Genomic DNA, 26,280 nt, shown 5'->3' with positions numbered 1-26,280 from the left:
GGTGTGCTGTGCAATATATATGCTCCAGAAAAATACCCACCTCTGTGTCACTAACATTGGACACAAAGCATGCTGTCACTTCCTGTGCTACATGTATGACACATCACAGGGGTTTGAAGGCAAACCTCCATGATAGTTACTGGCAACCCTGCCCTCTTACCAGGATTACTGCCAGCATGAGAGAGATCTGTACATCAATTTTACACATGGCTACAAAAGTAAAAGGTGTTAATTGAAAAGCCGTCCAACACAGTTAACATTGATAGTCACAGCCCAATATATGTGGCCACTATTAAATGCTTTCTTTACCTGTTGCTTAGAGCATAAGTGGAAACTGCTTGCAGGGGTGATAGGATGTATTGAGAACCTGTTGGTAAGATTCAAAGTGAACACAAGCTGCAATATAGGCAACCATATGAGGGCAGTGATGTCATGCGGTGGTTGGTGTAACCCTATGAGAACAAGACAATGTTGCATCTCCCTCCCAAAAATATTAGGCTTCCTGATCCTTCCAACAGTTGCTGGCATAGAAGGGACATGTTACTAACTGAAAAACAATAAGGGATTACAGAACATATCTTAGTGCAGATTCCTAAACACACAAACCTATGTACAGGACTCACAGTGAGGACCTGATTAAGAACTCTGAAGAATGTGCTTCTAGAACAAAGGGTGGGTCTATATATACCCTTTGTACTTCCCATTGTGACATCCCTGGTCATATTTATCTTGGTGCTGTACTTGAAGTATGGTAGTTAATTTTAATTTCCATTTGGGCTTCCTTTAGATTGTATATGTAACCCATGTCCCCCTGGACCCCTGTAAGTCTCTTTACCTCCGCTGCGGCGGCGGATGTGTTCCAGCGGAGGCAGGGACAGGTGCGGGCGGCTGCAGGGAAGTTGAGGCAGGCGACCCAGTCGCCGGAAGTATCAACAACTCCCGTAGCAGGGCGCCGACATTTTGGATTTAATCGCGCATGCGCAATATTAGGTGCGCGAGGCGGCCATTAGGGAAGCATGGCTCCGCGGGGGGCTACAGCCCCCAGAATGCAGCAGGTCTGGACTGTCACATGTTGCGTGAGAGCCAATAGGGCTGCATCTTCCCCTGGAGGGGGATATTACTGCGCACAGAAGAGCACGCCAGTCAGAGCTGGGACAAGGTTAGGGCAGGTTATGCATGTGCAGCTTGTGGTTGCTGCAGGGACAGGTCCATAGATAGGGACACTGCCCCTGTAGTACCAGAGCATAGGGATAGCGTGGCTGCATCCTGGACCAGGGTGATCTGGGACCAGATCCTCCATCTATGACCACAGAGGCTCTTAAGGTGGTACAATCCATGCGGGACCCACCCAACGTAAAGGCGGAGGCGTCACGGTTAATCACTTCGGATCTGTGGATCCCATATTCATCCTTGCGTGCCCGGGTGTGGACACACCCGGCAGGTACCTCATCTCACCAAGTGCACCAACCATACACGGGCTAGTGGGGCAGCGCTGTCACACACACGTGGGAGGGCGAGTGACTCTGTGGATACCAGGGTGTTGGGTGCTCAGAGGCATCTTAGTACTTGGGGGTAAACCCAGCGAGGATGAGGACACAGGGCAAAGGGGAGCACGGTGAAGGGGTACGGCCCTGCGAGGCTTACAGTATATGTTTTGGAGTGTTGTTATTATAAGTCTGTGCAGTAAAAGTGTTATACCTACACAAGTGTGTTTTATTGCATGGGGTTCCTGTACCGGGATAATTCCACACAGTAGCATCCCGTACAGGTGGAGGCGCTACCGATCATCAATTCAGGTACACCCCAGGTTCCCAGCAGCGGAGGCTCAGGTTTCCTGTGAGCCACAGATCTTGCACCGCTCCCACACACACCCTAGCCACACATCTCCCAGGGGGTGGGGGAAAGTGCGCTACATATATATATAGCAGATGGCTGCTTTTCTCAGTTTCGTGTTTGCAGAATTTTGCAAAAAAAGGAAGGCTTTAAACAAAATACTTTTTTGAAATGTATACTGTAAATACTGTATATCCTGCTGGTTGTTTTGATAATTATTAACACTTTAAAATTGTTCTGTTTTGAAATGCTTTCTTATAAACATGCTTTCCCTAAACATATTGCAATCATTTAATAGAACAATTATACAGATATAGCCTAACTTACCTTCCCTCAAAGCCACTAAAAAAACAAAACATTTTGCTGCCGCTCTGGTAATACAATACGGACTACATCTGAATATAGGTATGTAATGCTGTCAGTATAAAAGTTTATTGTCCAAACAGTGTTATTATTAGTTGTTAGAAGAAAACCAATGCACGTACCTTATACAGTAAAGCAAGATGTTGAGGCTTGGTCACATCCATCCATATGTACATTCCTACTTTCTTGCTCGTGGGATAACAATATTATTTTATTATAAAAAACAAAAAGGCAAAAATTAATGTTAATGTTTAATGATATTTCAGATGAATATATAATTGATACCGTGAACGCAATGTGTATTGCTCATTGCTTTTGCATATGTGGATAACACTAGACCAGAGATATATTGAAGACAACGTGGAAAACATGATGGGTGGCATTTCATCAATAAATGCTGAAGCAAACAGAAGTTAAAGCTAAGCTCCAATCTCTCTTTCATTTGAGTGAAAGTTCTGCAGAGATCTCTGTACAGCAATTATTGTTACTGAATAAAATACATTAACCACTGTTACGGTTTTCATTTGATTTTTAACACCAGCACATTTTGAAAGGGGAATGTTTTGCGAGCTAAAATGGTAATGCAGGGAGGGGATCTGAACAAAAAATATTTTGAGTCTAGAAATAAAGCCTTTGGTTTTTCTAAAATACACAACAGTATTATGAAACAATAACAGAAATATATCATTTCAATTTCTATTTCTTTTATCCAATAGTTTCTTTAAGTTGGCAGTTGCTTTTAATTTGGCAGAAGTCATTTTCATTTGATAATGACCGAAAAAAATGTTAATCAACTGGTGGGGCTCACAGAGGAAATTTGAGTTAAGAAATAAATTATTTCAACATGTGAGACGCGCAAGGTACTGCCAATGTAAATCTATGCAGTAGGTCACCAAAATGTTTTAGACAGTAGCTGCAGGTGCTCAATTGCAATCTGTCCTTGTTAAATAACGATGGGAGTAAGGTATTAATATGCTTTTTTTTGTTTGTCTGTGCTCAAGACAGGCAGTCATGATATAATATAGGTGAACATGTCAAGTCTAAAATATAGCATTATATTTTCCATAATTAAAAAAAATATAAATTAGTACATAAATATAATATATTGTGATTTGGTCAAATAAATGCTAACAAAAAACAATTATATAGTGGAACACACCATGTGCATAAGGATACTGAGCAGAAAATGTAAAGCATATAGTATTTTCTCTACAAATCTCATACAAAAACCTTGACCCTGATTCCCCCAAACCCAGTGCATTACACTGTACATACAGTACAGCCATAAAGACGCACACAAACCAAGAACATTGGTACACACAACTTTAAGTATTAAACAAAGTAAAAATATATAAATAAATAACTTACAAAAAAATTCACAAAATGAGATGTGACAGGGACCATGACAGTTCAACACTGAACTGTATTTTATTCCTTTTAAATAATCAACTGTATTCACACAGCTATGTTGAGATTTCATGACTTTTTTTTATATGCTATCATTTCTTTATTATGATTGCCAAAGTAGCACCCTACTATATTTATATGGCCTAGCATTGCAATTCCTGGTAATAGCAGGCAGTGCTAGAGTTAAACTAAATGGCTCTGCATGTGAGAGTTCCCCGTAGAGTTATTTTGTTTCAGTTTTCAGGCACATGCCTGAAAGCAGCTGGAGTCACATGCCAGGGTAAGGTCTTGTTACAGTGGAGTCTGCCCAGTTACTCGGGCAGAGAAGCTAGCCCCTCCCCAGGTATAAAAGTGTGATCCCATGCAAATTAGTGAGGTGTGTGCTAGCAGTTCCTTGGATAGGAGCTGGTGGTGCCCTGACTCTGGTTGAGTCAGGGCCAAGATGGACTCCTCCTGAGTACTATCCAAACTTGGGGGTGGATGAGACCCATGGGTGAGGACACTACAGACTGAGGCTAGCCAATTCCTTCTCAGGGATACCTGCCCAAGTGAAGGGTGAGGATCAACTACTGTACATTAGATATCACTTCCTGCTGAACCTCACATCTGCCCAAGAATGGGTGGATGTTTATATGCCAATAGAAGGGTAAAAGACCCAGGCAAGACTAGTTATCCTGAAGCAAGCTGCGAGGTATTATCTTACTGGGTATGTAGGGACCAGTGCAAGTGGATATTTCTCTTGCAAGAAGGAAGCTGCATGTTATGTACTACCTGCTGATTAATACTAGAATACAACTCTGTTCAGTTATAAAGTTCCTGGCACTCTGAAGTTAATTCGTTTTACTACAAGTTCCTGTGAGGGGTGAATTCCTGCCTCTGGCTGGGCTCTTACAGGTGGAGACGCTGTGCACAAGAACCCAAGCTCTCTATACGCAGAGGTTCAGGCTCCAGATTTACCAACAGGTGAGCACCAATAACATCTACTAACCCTATATATCCTGCCAAGGGGACAGGGGTGTTACACTTCTTTGCGTTGTTAATTTGTATTCTTTCTAATATATTTTTTCAACAAAATTATTTTTGGAGTGCAGCGTATTTTTTACCATGTGCTTTATATGACACAGAAACAATGCTGAAAAACAGAAAGTGAATCCCTGCGCTTCTCCCTTTGGGATAGCAATAAATGGGGAATATATATATATATATATATATATATATATATATATATATATATATATATATATGTGTGTGTAAAAATCTATATGATAAAGGAGACTTTTGGTTTACATCCTTTGATCAAATAATGCCAAGCCTGCTAACCACGTCAAGGTAAGTCTCTATAGCAGGTCCCTACGCTAAATGCATACTAATGTTATGTGAAATAAACCAAGGAGGGGTTAATATATCCAAGCATATGCTTATATAACCTCTAGTACAGTTAAAAACTGGTATATACCAGTGAAGAAACTCACATGTCTGCAAGTAAAGTGAATAGTGAAATACAGGGACCTTGCTGGGAGATTATATACCTAGAAGAGGAGGGGCTGGCCTCCCACAAGCTGCTCAATAAGCAGTTGCAGGTGATTGGCTAAATATATTAATTACACCCTAATATTGGTGCCCTCTAGGAGCGTGCTGCTAACTATTAAAATCATGTGAGTATCTTCACTGGTATATACCAGTTTTTACCTGCACTATGTTATATAAGCATTTGCTTGGATATATTAAACCCTTCTGGGTTTATTTCACATAACATTGGTATGCATTTAGCGTAAGGACCTGCTATAGAGACTTACCTTGACGTGGTTCGCAGGCTTGGCATTATTTGATCAAAGGATGTAAACCAAAAGTCTCCTTTAACTTATAGATTTTTACACTATATATATATATATATATATATATATATATATATATATATATATATATATATATATACACACACCATAATACTGAGTTAAGTTATGGTGAGTAAAAAAAGTGACAAAAACCCTCCACAGGAAAGCAAATATGCAAATACAACTGTATGCTCATCTGCATGTCTTAGGCAGGTCTGCAACCCCTATCTTTCACCATTATCACCCAGCATACAGCACTTCCACTGCAGCAAGGGATTCTGGGAAATGACATGCAAATGAGCACTCAGTGCCACTTTTTGCTTCAAAAACCATTTTTAACATGGTTCCCTATAGGCTTAAGCTTGCTGCATGGTCACAGCTTTGAGCACAGCCAAGGTTAAGGTGCATACCCAGAAAACCACCCACAGACAGCTTTTTTTTTTTTTTTTTTGAAAATTCTTTTATTATGCAGCGAATCTTTACAACAAGATTATAACAGTACATAAATTATTTTCCAAACGGAAAAAAAAACCGCGACGTAAACAACGGCGCAGTGGATATCCCACACAACTCACATACATTTTTTTTAATGGTTTCCCCAAAAGTAAAAAAATCTGTGACGAACACGGCGGTGCAGTGCATTTATACATATGCACCGCACCACAGACATGACATATTATACAAACATTATCTCTAACTTTATTGCACAGAAAAACTTTTGGGGCGGGGGAGTAAGGGGGGGTGGGGAGGGGGGTGTTTAGTCCTCCTCCTCAGGACCGTCAAAGATGGAATAGTCCTTGAGCAGGCTGTGGAGCAGCCTGCAACAGTCCTGTACCAACATCCTCTTCTTCCCCCTGGTCAAACGTTCCCTGGCGAATAGTAAAACGTCTTTGAAACAGCACATTAGACGCCAACCGGCTTCGATTGCGTCCTCTGTGTGTGTTCCTGTGAAAAGTCCGTGGAACACCGAGTAGTACGTGACGCACTTCCTCGATATACAATCCTTTAAGTCAGTGTCAAGCGCGCACAGCAAGGCCTGCGCAAAGGGGCAGTTCCAGAAGAGGTGTATGATGCTTTCCTCCACTGGGTTGCACCTGGGGCAGTGCCTCACGAGGCTGAGTTTGCTCTGGTACTTGTCCGCATTCACAGGGAGTCCCCCGTGTATGGCCTGCCAAGCAATGTCTTTGTGCTTGTTCATTAGTCTTTTCGATGCCACATTCCTCCACACCGTTCCAAAGGTGTTGGGGTGGAGACCTGGGACCGATTCCATGATGTCTTTAGCCCTGATAATTTTGTAGATGACCTTGGGCTTCCACAGGTCTGGTTTTACTCCCTCCAGATTGTTCTGCTTCACGAACTTCTTCACGTCCTTGTAGAACCAGGGCGTGCGCCAGCTGTAAGAGATGGAGCTGTCCCACTTGTCCCACCCCAGTGCACTCCAGAGCGGCAGGAGTAGGAGGCGGGACATGGAGTAGCCAGAGGAGTCTTTGTCGCAGTCTCTCAGGGTGATCCGCACGCAGTTGCTTACAAAGAAGGCGCGCAGCATAGTGGGGATGTCGGGGATTCCTCTACCCCCCTTGTGCGGCTCTTTGTACATCATCTCGCGCTTTCCCCTCTCAAACTTGGACCCCCAGACAAAGCGGAACACTTCCATGGAGATCTCCTGGCAGGTTCTGGTCGAAGGCGGGTGTGCCTGGGCCACGTACTGCAGGACAGGAAGGATCTCGTTCAGCAGTACCAGCTTTTTCCCTTCAATGGTGAGGGTTCTGAGGCGCCACAATCCGATCTTCTGCTTCACCTTGTTCAGCCTCTCGTTCCAACTCTTCAGGGCAGCGCCCTCGCTCCCCACACCAAACCAGACTCCAAGGATTTGAATGAGGCCTGCTCTGATGCGGAAAGGGAGTGGGTCGGCAGTCAGGTTCCAAAGCCCAAATAGCTTGGTCTCTGACTTCCCGCAGTTGACTTTTGCTCCTGAAGCTTTCCCGAAATCCTTGCACGTCTGGACCAGCGTCTTCACCGACCGGCTATCTGCGCAGAAGATGGTGACGTCATCCATGTAGAGCGAGCACTTCACTTCGCGTCTCTGGGGTCCTGGCATGACGATCCCTCTGATCTCTGCGTCTCGTCTGATGCACTGGGCGAAGAGCTCTATACAACAGACAAAAAGGAGAGGTGAAAGAGGGCAGCCCTGCCTAACCCCTGAGAGGACAGGGAAGGGGTTAGTCTTCCATCCGTTCACGATCGCCACACTGCAAATGTCAAGGTACATCAGGTTAACATAAGAACAGAACATCTCCCCCAACCCATACTCACGCAGCACCCTGCCCATGAAATCATGGGAGACACGGTCAAAGGCCTTCTCCTGATCAAGGGTGACCAGGGCCGCGTGTACACGGCTGTCTTTGATGTAGTGGACTGTGTCTCTGATTAGGGCGAGGCTGTCTGTGATCCTGCGTCTGGGGATGCCGCACGTCTGGTCTGGGTGGATGATTTGGCTGATGACCTTCTTCAGTCTGTTCGCTAGGACTTTTGCTAGGATCTTGTAGTCCGCGTTCAGGAGCGAGATGGGACACCAGTTCTTGAGGTCGCACCTCTCCCCCTTCCGTTTGTACAAGAGCGTCAGCATTCCTTCCCTCAGCGTTGGGGGCATCCTACCTTCTGCTTCCATTTCCCTGTAAAGCTCGAGCAGGTCCGGGCCGATCAGGTCCCACAGCTTCGTGTATAACTCAGCTGGGATACCATCTCCGCCCGGCGTCCTACCCATCTTAAAGGATTTGGTTGCAGCGTGGAGCTCCAACCAGCGTCAGGGGGGCGTTCATGGCTGCTTTTCCTGCCGGGTCGATGGTGTTTGTAATCCCTGACAGGAATTTGTCAGCCTGGTCTCGGTCTGATGCTTTTGGGGAGTAGAGGTCTTCATAGAAATCTTTCACGACTCCCATGACTTCCTCCTTCCCCTGCTGCACGTTGCCATCTTTGTCTCGCAGCTCCCTCAGGGGCGTGTGGGCAGAGTGGAGTTTCTTGAAGAAGAAGGCATTGCATTTCTCCCACTTCTCAAGGTTCTCCACCTTGGAACGGAAGATGATTCGTCTGGATTCCTCCTCAAAGTGCTTTTGCAGGCTCTCCTTGGTTTCCTCCAGGTCGTCATCCACGTTCCATCCGCAGCGTTTGAGGTCATGCAGGGACTGCAGCTTGCGCTGCAGGCCCTCGAACTCCCCCTTCCTCTCACACGCCAGGCGTCTGCCCTTTGCCTGCAGGAAGCAGCGGATCCTTATCTTCGTGAATTCCCACCACTCTGCAGTGCTGGGGAAACAGGCCTTTTCTTCTTTCCATGCTGTGTATGCTGTTCTCAGCTCCTCCATGATCTCCTCCCTTTCCAGCAGTGCGCAGTTCAGCTTCCAGGATCCTGGCCCTGGGGGGAAACCTCCTCCCAGGCGCCCCTGGAGATGAATGGCTCTGTGGTCAGAGAAATGTACTGCGACCATGGAGTGCTGTCTGTGCTGTACCTGCTTGGTGGTGAACAGGAAGTCAATCCGAGAACGCACGGAACCATTTGGGTGGCACCAAGAGTAGTTTGCGGCACCTGCTCCCATAGATCCCACTGGGTCTCATCAGTGTGGGGCTGGTTAACTGGGTATACAAAGAAGCTATGGTATAGGCTATACCATAATACTGAGTTAAGTTATGGTGAGTAAAAAAAGTGACAAAAACCCTCCACAGGAAAGCAAATATGCAAATACAACTGTATGCTCATCTGCATGTCTTAGGCAGGTCTGCAACCCCACCTTTCACCATTATCACCCAGTATATATATATACTGACTGTGACATGACTGTGTGTATGTATGTGTATATATATATATATATATATATATATATATATATATATATATATATACATACATACACACAGTCATGTGAAAAAGAAAGTACACCATCTTTGAATTCCATGGTTTTACATATCAGGACATAATAACAATCATCTGTTCCTTAGTACGTCTTAAAATTAGGTAAATACAACCTCAGATGACATATTACACCGTGTCGGGATTTATTTAACAAAAATAAAGCCAAAATGGAGAAGCTATGTGTGAAAACTAAGTACACCTTATGATTCAATAGCTTGTAGAACCACCTTTAGCAGCAATAACGTGAAGTAATCGTTTTCTGTATGACTTTATCAGTCGGTCCCGCCACCGCATTTCAATTGGGTTGAGGTCTGAACTTTGACTGGGCCATTGCAACACCTTGATTCTTTTCTTTTTCAGCCATTCTGTTGTAGATTTGCTGGTGTGTTTGGGATCATTGTCCTGTTGCATGACCCAATTTCAGCCAAGCTTTAGCTGTCAGACATATGCCTCACGTTTGACTCTAGAATACTTTGGTATACAGAGGAGTTCATGGTCGACTCAATGACTGCAAGGTTCCCAGGTCCTGTGGCTGCAAAACAAGCCCAAATCATCACCCCTCAACCACCGTTCTTGACAGTTGGTATGAGGTGTTAGTGCTGATATGCTGTGTTTGGTTTTCGCCAAATGTGGCGCTGTGCATTATGGCCAAACATCTCCACTTTGGTCTTGTCTGTCCAAAGGACATTGTTCCAGAAGTCTTGTGGTTTGTTCAGATGCAACTTTGCAAACCTAAGCCGTGCTGCCATGTTCTTTTTAGAGAGAATAGGCTTTCTCCTGACAACCCTTCCAAACAAACCATACTTGTTCTGTCTTTTTCTAATTGTACTGTCATGAACTTTAACATTTAACATGCTAACTTAGGCCTGTAGAGTCTGAGATGTAACTCTTGGGTTTTTTGCAATTTCTCTGAGCATTGCACGGTCTGACCTTGGGGTGAATTTACTGGGACGTCCACTCCTGGGAAGATTGGCAACTGTCTTGAACGTTTTCCACTTTTGAATAATCTTTCTCACTGTAGAATGATGGACTTTAAATTGTTTGGAAATGGCCTTATAACCCTTCCCGTCTCAAGGGTCCTAACACTAATATAAATTCTTAATAACCTGTACATTACCAGGAAGAATGATTTATAATAAATCTGTCAAAATTAGTTGCATAGTTCTAAGTCTGATTGAAGCTCTTATTAACCTGTACAATACCAGGAAAAGCACTCTGTATTAGATTTGTCGCAATCAAACTGCATGCAAGTTCCCATGAGTGTGAAAGGTGAAATGGAGTGAGCTTTAACCATTTAAAAGTGGGAGGGGGTGAGCTTCAAACCTGGGAAGGAGGAGCCACCCTCCAAATATACAGAACCCCTATAAGCTCATATTGAACCCCCAAAATAACCACAACATATATATACAGTAGAGGCAACGCTTATTCTAACATTTGCCTTAAACTAGCCCGGTTACATTCAGGGTATGTGCTGGATATGTTCTGGACTAGTTTGAGGCACGTTTAAGGCATTTCTGCTTTGACTAACGACCCATAGGATTAACACAGCAGGGATCCCTGGCCGTCCAATTCAGTTTGAATGGGACTGCCAGGGACCCCCGCTGTTAATCTGATAGGCCATTAATCAATGCAAAAATGCTGGGGCTAGTTTAAGGAAATGTATTCAGAATGTACCTGGGTGTACCTGGGTCTTTTGGGGAATTGCCACTGGTTTTTGTTAGAATAATCGCTGCCTCTACTGTATATATAAATATATATATATATATATATATAATCAAAAAAATAAAAAATAAATAGATGATACCGTTCTGTGGCTAACGAAATGCTTTTATTTGTGCGAGCTTTCGAGATACACTGATCTCTTCTTCCGGCGATGTTACAATGAATGAAGCAAAAGGTAAACTTAAAAACATAACAATCAAACCTGCGGACAAGGGAGGAGCAGTGGTCATAATGAACACCACAGACTACCTGCGGGAAGCACACAGGCAACTCTCTGATTCAAGGTATTACACCCAACTGCAGGAGGATCCAACTAAAAAATACATGCGAGAACTCAACAGGATCATTAAAACACTCCCGATCCACACAAGAGAACAAATTCTGGACCTGATACCAGCTAACCCAAAACCTGGCACATTCTACATGCTCCCTAAAATTCACAAAGAGGGCAACCCTGGGCGCCCTATTATCTCTGGATCTGGCACACTTACCGAGAATATTTCTGGCTGGGTGGAGGGCATTCTAAAACCACTTGTCAGGAACACACCCAGCTATATCCAGGATACCACCGACCTGCTAAACAAACTGAATGCAATTGGCCCCCTCCCAACAGGAACACTACTAGCAACCATGGATGTAGAGTCACTTTATACCAACATCCCCCACGAGGATGGGATTTCAGCCTGCAGATACTTTCTGGGACCGCAGAAGCCACTCACAGAGACAGTGACTAAATGCATCGAATTTATTCTGACCCATAACTACTTCACATTTGGAAATGACACATACCTTCAGACAACCGGGACCGCTATGGGTACTCGGATGGCGCCACAGTATGCCAATCTGTTCTGCGCAAAACTGGAAAGTGACTTTCTGTCCACCTGTCACTTGAAACCCCTTACATACCTTCGCTACATCGATGACATCCTCCTGATTTGGACCTCTGGCGAACAGGACCTCCTACAGTTCTATGACAACTTCAATACTTTCCACCCGACCATCAACCTCAAACTCACCCATTCCCCGGATGAAGTACATTTCCTAGACACCACCATTACTATAAAGAACAACCAACTACAGACCTCTTTATACCGCAAACCTACAGACAGAGCCAGCTATTTGAGGGACAACAGCTTCCACCCGACACACACCAAACATGCAACCATCTACAGTCAAGCCATACGATACAACCGGATATGCTCCGACACAGCAGACAGAGACCAGCGGATTAAAGCCTTGCGATCAGACTTTATAAACCGTGGATATAACCACAGAATTGTAGACCAGCAAATTCACAAAGCCACCAGAATACCAAGAAGTGATCTCCTTGAATACAAACAGAAGGAGACAAGCGACAGGGTACCTTTGGTGGTCACATATAACCCACACCTAGGAGCCCTACGCAAGATCGCCAGGAAACTACAACCCATCCTCCAGGAAGATACAAGACTGCAACAGGTCTTCCCTGAAGCACCCTTATTATCATACAGACAACCCCATAATCTCAAGAATATTATGGTGAGGAGTAAAGTATTCAGCAGTAAAACTGAATGCGGGACAAAACCATGCCAGGACCCAAGATGCAAAACCTGCGCAATGCTCTACACAGCGGACACAATACAAATACCACACAGGAATCGGGAATACAAAATCAGAGGAAGGTTCACCTGTTCTTCCAGCAATGTCGTGTACCTCATCATGTGCATGAAATGCCCAGGGGGCTGCTACTACATAGGTGAGACAGGACAGGGGCTAAACAAGAGAATGAACCTGCATCGCCACAGCATCACACGCGGTACAAGAGACAGTCCTGTTGGCGAACATTTCTCTGACTCTGGCCATAAGATGAACGATCTGAGGGTTGCCATACTCAAAGGTAATCTTAAAACCCCGAAAGAGAGACGGTTGCATGAATACAAATTTATGCAACTGTTCGGGACACTTAGCAGTGGCCTAAACAGAGATCGAAATTTTATGAGTCATTACTGACAGTAGTGAACTCTCGTCCCATAAGCGCTAAAGGCCATGTCTGTACATACTGTGCTATATGTATGCACACACAGCTGTCTCTCACACATACTAATACTCCTTGTTTTTCCATCCCTATACACCAATAGGGACCACTAAGTATCCACACACACTTTTAGTTGTGTTACTAACTCTCACATTTCCACACCCACCCACACCATTTATAACCAGTCCCACTCCACACACACCTTGTGTAAAGCACTGTATATATTGTGGGCTCTCCATTCATTTTTATTCACACTGATACACATACACACTCTTTCTTCACTTGCTTTCACAGTAACCTTTTGACACCTCTAGCCATAAAACACATCCACACCGGGGGAAGAAACAGCACAGATAACATTCCAAGAGACACTGTTTTTAAGTTTACCTTTTGCTTCATTCATTGTAACATCGCCGGAAGAAGAGATCAGTGTATCTCGAAAGCTCGCACAAATAAAAGCATTTCGTTAGCCACAGAACGGTATCATCTATTTATTTTTTATTTTTTTGATTATTGAAATTCGGCTAACACGGTACTGATACCTCTACATATATATATATATATATATATATATATATACGTATAAGCGTCAAAGAGTAGTGCTCCTGAGCATGGCAATATATATTTAAAACCAGAGACAGAACATGAAACACAAACAGAGCTCAGTGCTACATCCATTGACACAAATACACGATACAGTGCCCAAAAACAGAGACTTGTGGGACACCGCAAGTGATTTTCAAGGGGTTGGAGTTAAATCCTGAGATAGGCACATGTTGGAATATACTGTACCTAATAGGTAGGAATGAATCCAGTTTAAAGCATGTTTCCCTATTTCAGAGCACTGAAGTTTGTTAAGCAAGAAAACATGATCAACAGTATCAAAAGCCTTTGCAAAATATTGACCCAGTAAGTTGTACCAGTTACATTACACACTGGATCACATTGCAAACTTTTAGGAAGGTAGTTACTGTGAAATGTTTGGGTCGATAGCCAGATTGAATTGGCATGGGATATTTGTCTTGGTATAGTAAGCGCTTAATTGGGAGTGGACACATTTTCCAATGACTTTGGATAGTGTTGAGAGAAGAGAGATTGGCCTGTACTATGAAACAGTGTTTTTGTCCCCACTTTTGAAGATTGGGACAACTCTGGCAGTTTGCCAGATCTTAGGGATATGGCTTCAGACAAAATAATGTTTATTATGGAAGTAAGTGGTATGGCAATGGCTGGGGCACAAAGTCATAGGAACTTTGATTGCAGTACGTTAGGACCACATTGACCTCTTCGTGTTGGGAGAGTGTGGGTCTATAATGTTTCTCTAAGATTGAGCTACATGTTTGTGGTTTGGGTTGCCTTTTGCTAATAATGAAGTAGCACACCCCACAAAGTATTCATTGAATGTGTTTGCAATGTCAGTGGGATTTGTCAGAGTAATATCATCCTTAGGGATATTAGATGGTTGTTGATGGCTAGAACGCTGGAATATATATTGTTGATGACCTTCCAGAGGTTTGCTGGATTTGGTGTATTCTGGTGAAGATTGTTGGAGAAATATTAGGCTTTTGCGTGTCTTGTTTGCCTTGTGCTTGTATTCTGCAGGTATCTGCAGTTATTAAGATCCTTGGTAGTGCCAGTTACTTTGTAACTTTTCCACAAGGCATCCCTAAAATGGTAGAGTGCTGTAAGGTCAGTTGTAACCCACGGAAGGTGGGCCCCCAAATTCTCTTATTCTTTGTAGTGGACATTGGTGTCACAGAATTTTAAGAACTCTAATTGGAAATAATCGGCGCAGAATCAGGGCCAAGTATTAAGTTGATTCTGTACCAAGGCCTGTTGATAAGGTCAGCTAGTAACTGTTATAGCTTAAAGTTTCTAAATGTTCTAGTGAGTAGAGCTTTAGGTCTTGATTGGGATGGTCTGATTTTCCTTACACAGTACACTATTGCATGGTCACTGAAAATCTCAGGTAGGATGCCAGAGGATTGGATTTTGTTGGGACTAGAGGCAAGAATCAAGTCTAGCAAAGAATAATTGTGGGATTTCATGTTTGTCTGTGTGGGTTTGAAAATTAGTTGGGTTAGGTTTAGTTACTTGAGTTGTGTCTGGATTTTGCTCTTTTTAGGGTCAAGTCAATTGTAGTTGAAATCCCCAAAACTAACAGCTCAGACTTCCCTTTTCAGAGATCAAATTGAGCAAAGAAACTGAGTGATATCAGTCAGTAATTGACGTAGGGCTTCAGGAGGGCGGTAGATGTCAGCAATAAGAATGCGTTTAGAAAAGGGGAGGCAAATTTTGACAACTAGAATTTCAAAAGAGGGGGGCAATTTAGCAGAGTAAATTGTAAGGTGTCTTCAATATAAAGTAACACTCCTCCTCCTCTCTTTAACCTATCTTTCCTAGAAATGGAGTATGCCTGAATGGTGATATTTGCATCGAGGGTATTAGGAGGTAGCCATGTTTCTGTGAGAATGATGTCTTTGGGTTTATGCATAAGCCACCATGCCCTTAGTTCATCGATTTTGGGCAACAGGCTACAGATATCTCTTTTTGGTTTTTGAAAGGGGCTGGTGTATGAGACAGAGTTGAAAAGGGAGGGTCTGGGCTAGGTTCAATATCACCTTTTAAAGAGAGTAACAGTATAAATAGAAATGTGCGTAGTTGTTTGCAAGTTGTACATTTTTGATGTTTGCCATTAGAATGAGTAGTGGTTGGTGTACTGGTTTTCAGAGTTCTCCAACAACATTCAGTAGATAATGCCAGTCTTTTGAGTAATCCAGGGTCTATGAGGATATTGTGTGTGGGCCATGAGGGGGACGTTTGTAGTGGATAGAGAGAGTAACATTTCCATGAGGTCCCAGTAAAGAACACAGTTGAGGTAAGTAGCAGGTTCATTATTATGAACAGTGTTCGACAAACCCATACATTTGCACGCCCCGGGCGAGTGGATTTAACATCGTGGCGAGCTCCTATTGGACCAAGCAGCACACGTGTGGTACTAGGCGGCGAGTAGATTTTTTAGTTCGGCGAGTAGATTTTTTGGTGATTTGTCGACCACTGATTATGAAGGTAGGTAACTTTGCATGAAGCCAAGTTAGTGTGCGCATTGAGTAGAGAGCAGATGTGTGCCTTTTACTTGTCAATGAAAGTGTGCTGCATTTGAAATTCTAGGGTCTGTTAAGGGATTGCAGAGGGATTTGGGGGATGGGAGATAATGTTGTGTGCAGATAAGTGTTGGGAGAGACTGATGTAAATAAAGTGAGCAGGGGGCTTAAATGTGCTGGCTAACAGGTATGGGGCAATAGTGTTGTCTGATGAGCGCACCATTTGTTGCCTTGTGTAGAAGAATTTGTAGAAAGATCCACTCCCCAATCCACCTCTAGTCCAAATACAGTCTAACTACATATTCACTTAAAGATTCTCACTTTAAGATACACACTCTTAAGTTGCAATGCTTAAACACAGATGCAATATTGAACATAATATAGTCTACTTTTATACAGTATGTATGCCATGTAACTTTTCATTATCTCCTCATATTTAATGTAATCAATTATTTACCATGAAAACTCTCAATGAGCCACAATAGTATTTATAAAGTATGAGCTGTTTTTCAAAATAGTACACATTCATTCATAATTTGTTAAATTAAAAAATAGAAAAAAAACCTTACAACTGCATATAGACACCACAGCTAAAATACAGAGTTCACATGCATGGTTTGTGGGATATGCTGTTGTCCAGAACTTCAGCACTTATACATTTAAATATTTATGTAACATGATCAAAAATTAACTGTTCAATGTAAGTCTTTGACGACAATGCTGAATTCTGCAATCTTGTTAATTGAGATTTATGTTGCAATGGAAATATTTCTATTATTGACCATGGGATCTTGCCCAGAATGATGACCGTATAGGAGTAGACTAAGAGCTTTTTGTATTTACTCACTCACCCGATGTGCAGCCCGGTACATCGAACAATGATGTCCTTTAAATGGGAGGCCTACTATGAAATAGGAAACTGTGCTGTAAACGATTATTACCTTGCTTTAGATCTTTTCATCACAGACATAATACACAAGACCAAGGGAACAATATGTGTCAGTGCAAAGCATTTTCTAAAAGAAGCTACAGTACAGTATGATAATCAAGGCATTTTCTATATCAAGTGCAATGGATGGATTACTACTTCATGGTAAGGGGATATTTACCCCACCTTATACTATAAACTGTATCTTGTGCAATCAGCTCACAAAGCAAAGTGGCTGATCGCATGCAGTGAACACTTTTGTACTCTTTGAGCAAGGTGGTTAGTCTTTATAGCATGTTTATAGTACATGATTAGTTCATTGGAATATATTAAATATTTTGCATGGGATGACAACTATTGAAACATCTGTGACAGCTTTTCCTTGCAAAACATTTAGCCAAGACTTAAAGGATTATGTTGCAAAAGTAGTCGTAGATTTTGCAATTTCAAAAGCTTTCGGCGAAATATCGCGATTGTAGAGAATTTCGCATATTAACATTGTTGACTCTCTTGGAAAAGTATATACAATTATGTGTATGTGCCAGTTGCATATATATATAAAAATGAAACCAAAAAGTATGTTTAAATATTATATGTGTGGTACACACACCAGCAAATAATCTGTAATGCCTTATTAGCTGAATAAATGATGGCTTATTGGACTACATTATCCATGTGTCCAGTATCCAGTATCCAGTTATTTCATCCCTTTTATCTTATTGTTAATTAAGTAATAATCCCATCAGAACAGGGCATTACTGGCCAATAATGCCCTGGCTGGAAGAGTTGAATGCCCGAGGCGAAGCCGAGGGACTTTAACCCAGCCAGGGCATTATTGGCCAGTAATGCCCTGTTCTGAGGGGATTATTACTATTATAGGCTAAATGTAGACTTTTTGCATAAATAATAGACACTTTTGTATAGTTAAATAGATTTTTTTATTAAAATAAAATGGTAAATAATTGAAACTACCTCTATATACGCTTACACTGCAGATATCCTGCCGCCTCTCTGTGTATACACACACACACACACACACAACGCAGCACCTCCTCTACACTCACAACACAGCACATCTACACACACACAACACAGCAGCTCCACAACACTGCAGCCACAATAAAAAATGCAGCCACTTACTAAACTTTGCACTCCCCCCCACCTCTACACACAACACAGCACCTCTACACACACCACACACACACACACACACACACAACACTGCACCTCTATGCACAACACAGCACCTCTACACACACAACATACACAAACATACACACACAACATACACAACACTGCACCTTTATACACAGCACCTCTGCACACACACACACACACACACACACACACACACACACACACACACACACACACACACACACACACACACACACACACACTGCTGCTACACACACATGCTATAACCATAAACAATGCTACTGACACACACACACTGGAGCTCAATACACACACACACACACACACACACACACACACACACACACACACACACACACACACACACACACACACACACAGATATACAACGGCACAGCACACACACACTGCTACTGACACAGACACAAAGAAACTGCAGACAGCCACTTACTTCTTTGCTTTGCAGACTCTCTCCCCCCCCCCCCCCCCCTTTCTTCAACTGAATCTGCTCAGAAAATCTCAGTTAGCTCGGGAGTGGGGGGAGTCAACCCGTGGCTGATACGTCCTGACCAATCCCCTGCCCTGTCTCAGATCTGTTACTTCAATCAGTCGAATCCCCGCCCTGTCAGCTGTTCTGAAAGCTGATTGGCTGGAAATAAACACATTGAAAACTACATATTCTGCTGCTTAAATTCCGGGAATTACTGATTGGATAATGCCTGGAATTTTAACCAATCAGAGAGCAGGGTTTTCAATAAATAAATTTTACTGCTTTAGCCTATAATGTATATTATTTTGTACTCTTTTTTTCCCAAAACTAATGGGATAAATACAAAGACTGTATAACCTGAGGGGGGCGAACCAATATGAATAATACCCAGAAAACCTTGGAAACGTTTAAGTGAATATGTCAAAAATCTAGTGTAACAAAATGTTATGCAACGGTCAGACCCCACCCAATCTCATATTGGCCCCTGTGGGTGTAATCTGCTCCCAATTACATGTCTGTGTAGTGTGGTGCACCTGCTGGCTCACAGGACTCCTGAGTCTCTCGCTTGATGTTGTGGGGATATCACCAAGACAGGCGTCTGAGGTAGTGTGCTGAGTCCTACTCACATTTGGTACAGCGCCTTCACCCCATCAGGATCCCCACGGTAGCAGGGAGGAGTATCTGATGGGGAACTCCTTGGTGCATCTTCCTGAGGAATAACTCGATTCACACAGGAAGGGTATCTTGAACCAGGGTATCTTTAATTGCATGTTACTTGGCAGACTGCCCATCATAGCGGTCGACACTTAGCTGCACATTTCGTGTAGGTACACAATGCAGAAGGTTCCTCCTCTCTCTCTAATCGAGTTGTTCTCGTCCGCCTCTCCCCTAAGGGAGACATCCAGCTGTGTCAGAGCCCTGGACACAGTGTGTACTAAGCTTGTCACTTGCACTTAAGCTGCACTGGCTTGCAGCTCTTGCACCAGACACTCTTAATCATCTCCTGCAGAACACTAACTTTTGGCAGTTCTGTGCAATATATAAGCTCCAGAAAGACCCACCTCTGTGTCACTAACAGCGGACACAAAGCATGCTGTCACTTCCTTTGCTTCATATGACACATCACAGGGGTTTGCGGACAAACCTCCATGATAACTACTGGCAAACCCACTTAACAGGAATTACTGCTCAGCATGAGAGAGATATGTACACCAATTTTACACATGGCTACAGTTAATATATACATTCATCCCAATAAAAAAAGATATTAAAAAAAGCACTGTAGCTATTTGTATTCTATCACATCTATAATGTAATAAGTACTGTCTTTGAGCTCTAATTGAACCTGTGTGCCTTCGATGTGTCTTCCCTCATTTTTTTTTTGCCACCTTGTTTTCTAAATTGTGATTTTGCTAAATTTGTATTTTTTTCTGGTGTCAAGGGGAAAAAAGACACAGGTTGAAATCCTTAAATTAACCCCAGTGGTGGCCATGTAATTGGGATGTTGTATGACGATTTTTGCAGTGTGACCTGGCCAGGGGTCAGGGGGGAAATTGTCTCCCGGCACAGTCAGATTTGAAAAGAATCATCCGCTTGGCAGTAAAGATGGGAGGAAAGATATGTGCGGCACACTGTGGATTCCGGCGCAGAAGAACCCAGCAGCTCCATTTCTCCATTTGGCCCCTGTCTGTAGTGTGCTGCAGGTTATGGTACATGGGTGTGTGTGTATATGTATCCTACATGAATGGATTGTGTGTGTGTACTGTATATATGTATATATATATATATATATATTTATATATATATATATATATATATATATATATATATATATATATTTATTGTGACAAACGCCGCTCTTTTGTAGCGCTGACGTCTGTCTGGGTTCTTCCCGACACAGTCTTCTAGGGTTAATTATACAACAAACAGGATCATGCAAAGTATTATATTGCTTAACTCAGGCTTCTGCCTGCTTTATTTTCATCCAAGTAAGGGACTGCAGCTTTAACATGTGTAAGCAAGAGGCACTCAGACATTTTCATTCAGTGGTTCACTTATATCAGTGTTATAGCACTTCACACAGTGTCACTTGTAAGAAATAGAAACCAAATCATATAAAGAAATCCTATCCCTTTCAGGGATCTAACTACACATCAGAATCAGCCCCTAACTGCTGCTGGCCAACTAACCTGGTTCCCCAGCTTAAAACAATGCCCTCTCATTTAGGGTCACTAGATATAGCACAGTCTTTTAGCAACAGCAATAAACATTTGTTTTGTCTTATCTGTTCGTGGTGGGAACTCGGTCCCAAGTGTCCAGGCAAATCCTCGGGTACTGTGATACTTGGAGGGGCCGTCCACCCCGAAACTGGAAACAGGGGAGCAGCGATACCCCCAGCCTCCAGGCTCTAAGGAGAGAGAGTGAAATGCAAACCTCTCTGTTCTAAATACCTGTGTTAGTGATTAGGAGAGCAGGTGAGGGAGAACTAGACCATTGTAATCTGTGGTCTGGATTTTCCATCCACCAGTCTGAGTTAATGTGAAGCTATGGAATGGATCATTTTTTAACTATTTCTGCACTTTCTGACCTAAAACAGGGCAGAAAGCTGCCTAACATCTTTGGACTATGTCACATATCCCCCTCCCCAGCTCACACCTACTGGGGTGAGCGGCCATGGACCTCACTGGGGTGAGCGTCCTACCTGAAATACTTGAGCTAACTCCGCAGTACAATATTAAACATTCACATGACCCGAATATGAACTTTTTTTTTTTCCACGGCAATTATGGACAATAGTTTTCGTCATAAGAGACTATACTTGGCAAACATAATTTGTTGCTCTCTATTAGGGAACTATTTTGAAAAATAAATGTCTAGCACACATTCTTCTAACCCAGGATATGCTAAATATACTCACAAAACCAGACAGTTTCTTTTACCTCCCTGGGTTTTTTCTTTTCTACTCTAGAATATGAACCTCATATATTTACCAACAAAAAGGGCCATCAACCCTGTATATTAATTTGTAGTTTAGCTACATTTTCAACACCGAGAAAAAATAACATTGCAATATTTCAAAATGCTTATTCTAGAGGCCAAATATAGCATAACTACACTAGCTTATTTGCAAAGTTAAGTGACATAGTCCACTCATATAACATAAAAATCGGTCATTCCCAAACATTTTTTTTTCTTGACTTCCAGTCCATTACATCTTCTGACTTCATTTCAACACCCGCTGCAACCTGCAAATGACTGGACTGTTTATTTAGCTTCTGACGGAACTCGGGGCCGGATAGTCTTTGTCTTTATATTGTGGCCCAGAGTGGCGAGATCCGGAAAAATTCAAGGCCAGCGTTGATTTTCGTCGCTTTTGCTTTGCAACCTTTGAACCTTTATGGTACTTCTTACTGCCATGTATTTTCTCACGACCATCACTCTCAGAGATTTGGGATTTTCCCTTTGGGGCAATTATATGGTACTTAGAAGATGAAGCACTGATTACCTGGAGCACCTTCACATTCATGGGGCCCTCACTAACTCTGGCTGTACCCTGTGGCATTTTACCATTGCAGCCGGCAGGCATGTAGTCTTGGACCTCTCTTTCCTGAGGCCTACATTTATTCAGGCGGAAGTACCGCTGGATAACCAATGACGCATTTCTCAGGGTTTGATAGCGAATCCTGTTCTGTGTCATCCTAGTCAGAGACTGGATTTTTATAGTTGCTCCTTTCATAATGAGGAACCTGTTTCGTACCATGCGGGCACGATAGAATGATTGAAGAACACAGGCTGCTTTATTCCGGCGATTAAACTGACGAATTTTCATCCCTCTGTAGGCAGCCTGTAGGATGATATTTGCGGCGCGTTTACGCCGATAATTTTCTCTTTCCCTTCATCCTTGGATAAGAGCTTTGCAGTGCTTCTGAATTATTCTAATGCTTTTCTCCTTTTTCAAAACGTTAAGTTCCTCCACGAGAGAATTCTGTTTTGTGCATACATGTCGCAATTCTGTTCTCAGAGCGTCCATTTCTTCCTGGTGCTGGCTCTGAGTGTGCATCAATGCATTCTGTAGTGCTTCCTGCACTTCTAATTTTTCCTGAGTCAACTGTTTCTTTACTTTTGCTGCTTGGTCAGTCAAATCTGAATTTTCCAATTTCAGACTCTCATTTTCTTGCTTTACAGTCTCTAACTCACTTAGGGCAATCTCATGGGTTTGCTTCAACATTCCCAGCTCTGTGTTCAGACCGTGGCCCTCCAGGCGTGAGTTTTGCACCTCTGTGCTGAGCACGTGAACCTCTTGTAGAGCCTTCCCGTATTTCTGTTTTAGGATAGCAATCGATTTGTCAGACTTAATCTGTTTTTCATCCATGGTGGCAATTACGGTGTTGGCCTTTTCCAGCCTAGTCGTCACCTCTTACAGCTCACTCCGTAAGAGAGACTCTGTTTTCTTCAAATCCTCGTACTCCTGTAAAGCTGGAAGTATACACCTTTGTAACTCGGCGTTCGATTCTCGCTCTTTCATCCAACATTCTCGCTCCTTCACCAAATCCTGCCACAGGACTTCATAATTATGGCGGGCAGCTTGGAGTGCAGAAACCAAAGCCTCTTTACCTGGTTCAAGGATTCAGCTTCCCTTTGTTCCTCCTTTTCCTTTGCCACTGTTCCCGTGACAATTCTGCCGGTCACTCCGGTCTGCAGCACATCTCGGTGCCTTTCTGACGCATGTCCTGACAGCGCAGGTTCAAGTGGCTCGGTCACTTCCCCTGTGACTTGAGGAACAGTTTTCTTTTTCTTCTTCTTTCTTTTTGCTTTATTAGCTCCAGAGATATCAGTGGTACTGGGCACACACTCACTGGTATCAGCTTCCACATCTTGCTTGCACTCATAGGGCGTTGCTTGCTTTTGCAGCTGTTTGTCTTTGAAAATTTTGGGGCACACATCTTCCATGTGACCTACTTTATGACAGGCCCAGCATACTAAATTCATCTGTGGGTACGGCTCTCCTCCAGGGGCCACATACGAGTCATCGTCATCATCATCGTATGGCCTGAAGGGACACTGTTTTTCATGATTATGTACATTACAAAACAAACATTTCATGTCGGCCATTTTAGAAACCCAGCAGGGACAATTTGCTAGCTGCAATTTTACTCACTTCAGCAATTTACATACAGCACTTGCTAGCTGCAAATGCACTCACTTCAGCAAAAGGCATTAGCTTTACAAACAGCACTTGCTAGATGCAATTATTCTTCAGCAAAACATTTTGGTTTTCTGTTTGGGTTCAGGGTGCTATTGCATCCACACTTCGCACATTCTCTGTGTATGCTAGAAGCACAACTGATATACACAGTGGGACAGACTTCACTCATAGCATCTGTACTTTATCTTCGGCTGGGCGGCCATTTTAAACCCCCGCATTTATTTGCAAACCCACAGACTTCTAGTGTCGACACGCATTCTCCACCATATGTGACAAACGCCCCTCTTTTGTAGCGCTGACGTCTGTCTGGGTTCTTCCCGACACAGTCTTCTAGGGTTAATTATACAACAAACAGGATCATGCAAAGTATTATATTGCTTAACTCAGGCTTCTGCCTGCTTTATTTTCATCCAAGTAAGGGACTGCAGCTTTAACATGTGTAGGCAAGAGGCACTCAGACATTTTCATTCAGTGGTTCACTTATATCAGTGTCATAGCACTTCACACAGTGTCACTTTTAAGAAATAAAAACCAAATCATATAAAGAAATCCTATCCCTTTCAGGGATCTAACTACACATCAGAATCAGCCCCTAACTGCTGCTGGCCAACTAACCTGGTTCCCCAGCTTAAAACAATGCCCTCTCATTTAGGGTCACTAGATACAGCACAGTCTTTTAGCAACAGCAATAAACATTTGTTTTGTCTTATCTGTTTGTGGTGGGAACTCGGTCCCAAGTGTCCAGGCAAATCCTCGGGTATATATATATATATATGTGTGTAACAGAGCAGATGGCACACAAATACAGATGAAGACAGGTGCTTAGTCCCATATGAATGAATATAATCAAAGGCCACTTACCAGGCAGACCAGAGAATCCAGGGAATCCAAAGTAGGCACAGCAAGGAAGAGACAGCACACTTATTAGCAAAAAGAATTGTATTAGTAAAGCAGGCACAAAACACCAACGTTTCGGTCCTAAAAACAGGACCTTTATCAAGGGAGTGCTCTTCCTTGCTGTGCCTACTTTGGATTCCCTGGATTCTCTGGTCTGCCTGGTAAGGAGCCTTTGATTTTATATATATATATATATATATATATATATATATATATATATATATTTTAAAATAAATAAATAATCAGCGCTAAATATAAACATAAACATGTAGGTGAGCTGTTACATTGATAAAACCAAGATGGGATAGTAAATTCTACAACGTCATATTAAATGAATGAAAATGTCCTGATGGAATATATATTGACCTCTAAATTAACAGTAAGTGAAAAATAAAAATGAAAAGATATCCGCAAAGGAGTGATAGCAGCTTCTAATTCGACATAACCACAACCAAAAATAGATACATGATCCACTAGCATGAAGAATAGGTGGAAAACAAATCTTCAAGCTACCGATGGAAGCATATCAAATTTTAGTGTGGCTATGAATACAGATTTATTTCATAGTGCAAGCCACAAAAGCCAATGATCCGGTATCTGATAACCGATAATGTGTGTCCTCAATCCTGTACTTATCCTCTGAGTCAGTCTAGCTAATTAGTAAAGGATTTTCTGTAAATGCGTCATAAAATTTTTCAAACAGACTTTCTGATTAAACTTTAATATATATGGAACTAGCACACACACAATTATATTTTATTGGATAATTGGCAGTAGTGGGGGTAGTACTTACTCTCCTAAGTACCGTAGCATTGATGCACTATCCAGTCCACTGATGAAGTGAAATGTTGCTCGTGAAAAATATAGGAAAGAGGGATTGATAGCCACCCAAAGTGATGTCACCAAGCTCCGACATGTCACCAAGCCTGACTCCAGAGTTCAGTGGCCACCATGTGAGGAGGGACAGATGGTTGACCGCAGCCCAACACTGGAGGACGTAAAGGGACAAAGATGGCCATAACACCATCATACTATCATTGATGCTTACAATTCAAGTACATGTTTGTGACTGCATATATTTTTCCTTTATTAGGATTTATTACACTATTGGAGGTATTTGTATTTTTTCCAGGTTAGATTTCCAGTTTGATGGTGTTGTAGGAGATCCTATAAGAGCTGCACTGCCTATTCCTTGTTTTTAAAGAAACATTTATGGGCTACAGTATCCTTGCTATTGTCCACCTATTTAATGGTTCTTTTTATTGCTTAGACTTGATAACGATTTATAGTAGTGTGGTGTGTGTGTCTGGAATTTGTGCTCTTCAGTGTGATTGAGTAACCCCGCCTGTTTATATTATTTGCATACAGAGTTGGCTCTTATTTGGATCCCCTGTATTTGTTGGGGCATTGGTTAGTTTT

This window comes from Ascaphus truei, chromosome 4 (genome assembly GCF_040206685.1).
Source record: "Ascaphus truei isolate aAscTru1 chromosome 4, aAscTru1.hap1, whole genome shotgun sequence".
NCBI lineage: Eukaryota > Metazoa > Chordata > Amphibia > Anura > Ascaphidae > Ascaphus > Ascaphus truei.
Note: the sequence above shows the minus strand (reverse complement) of the source record.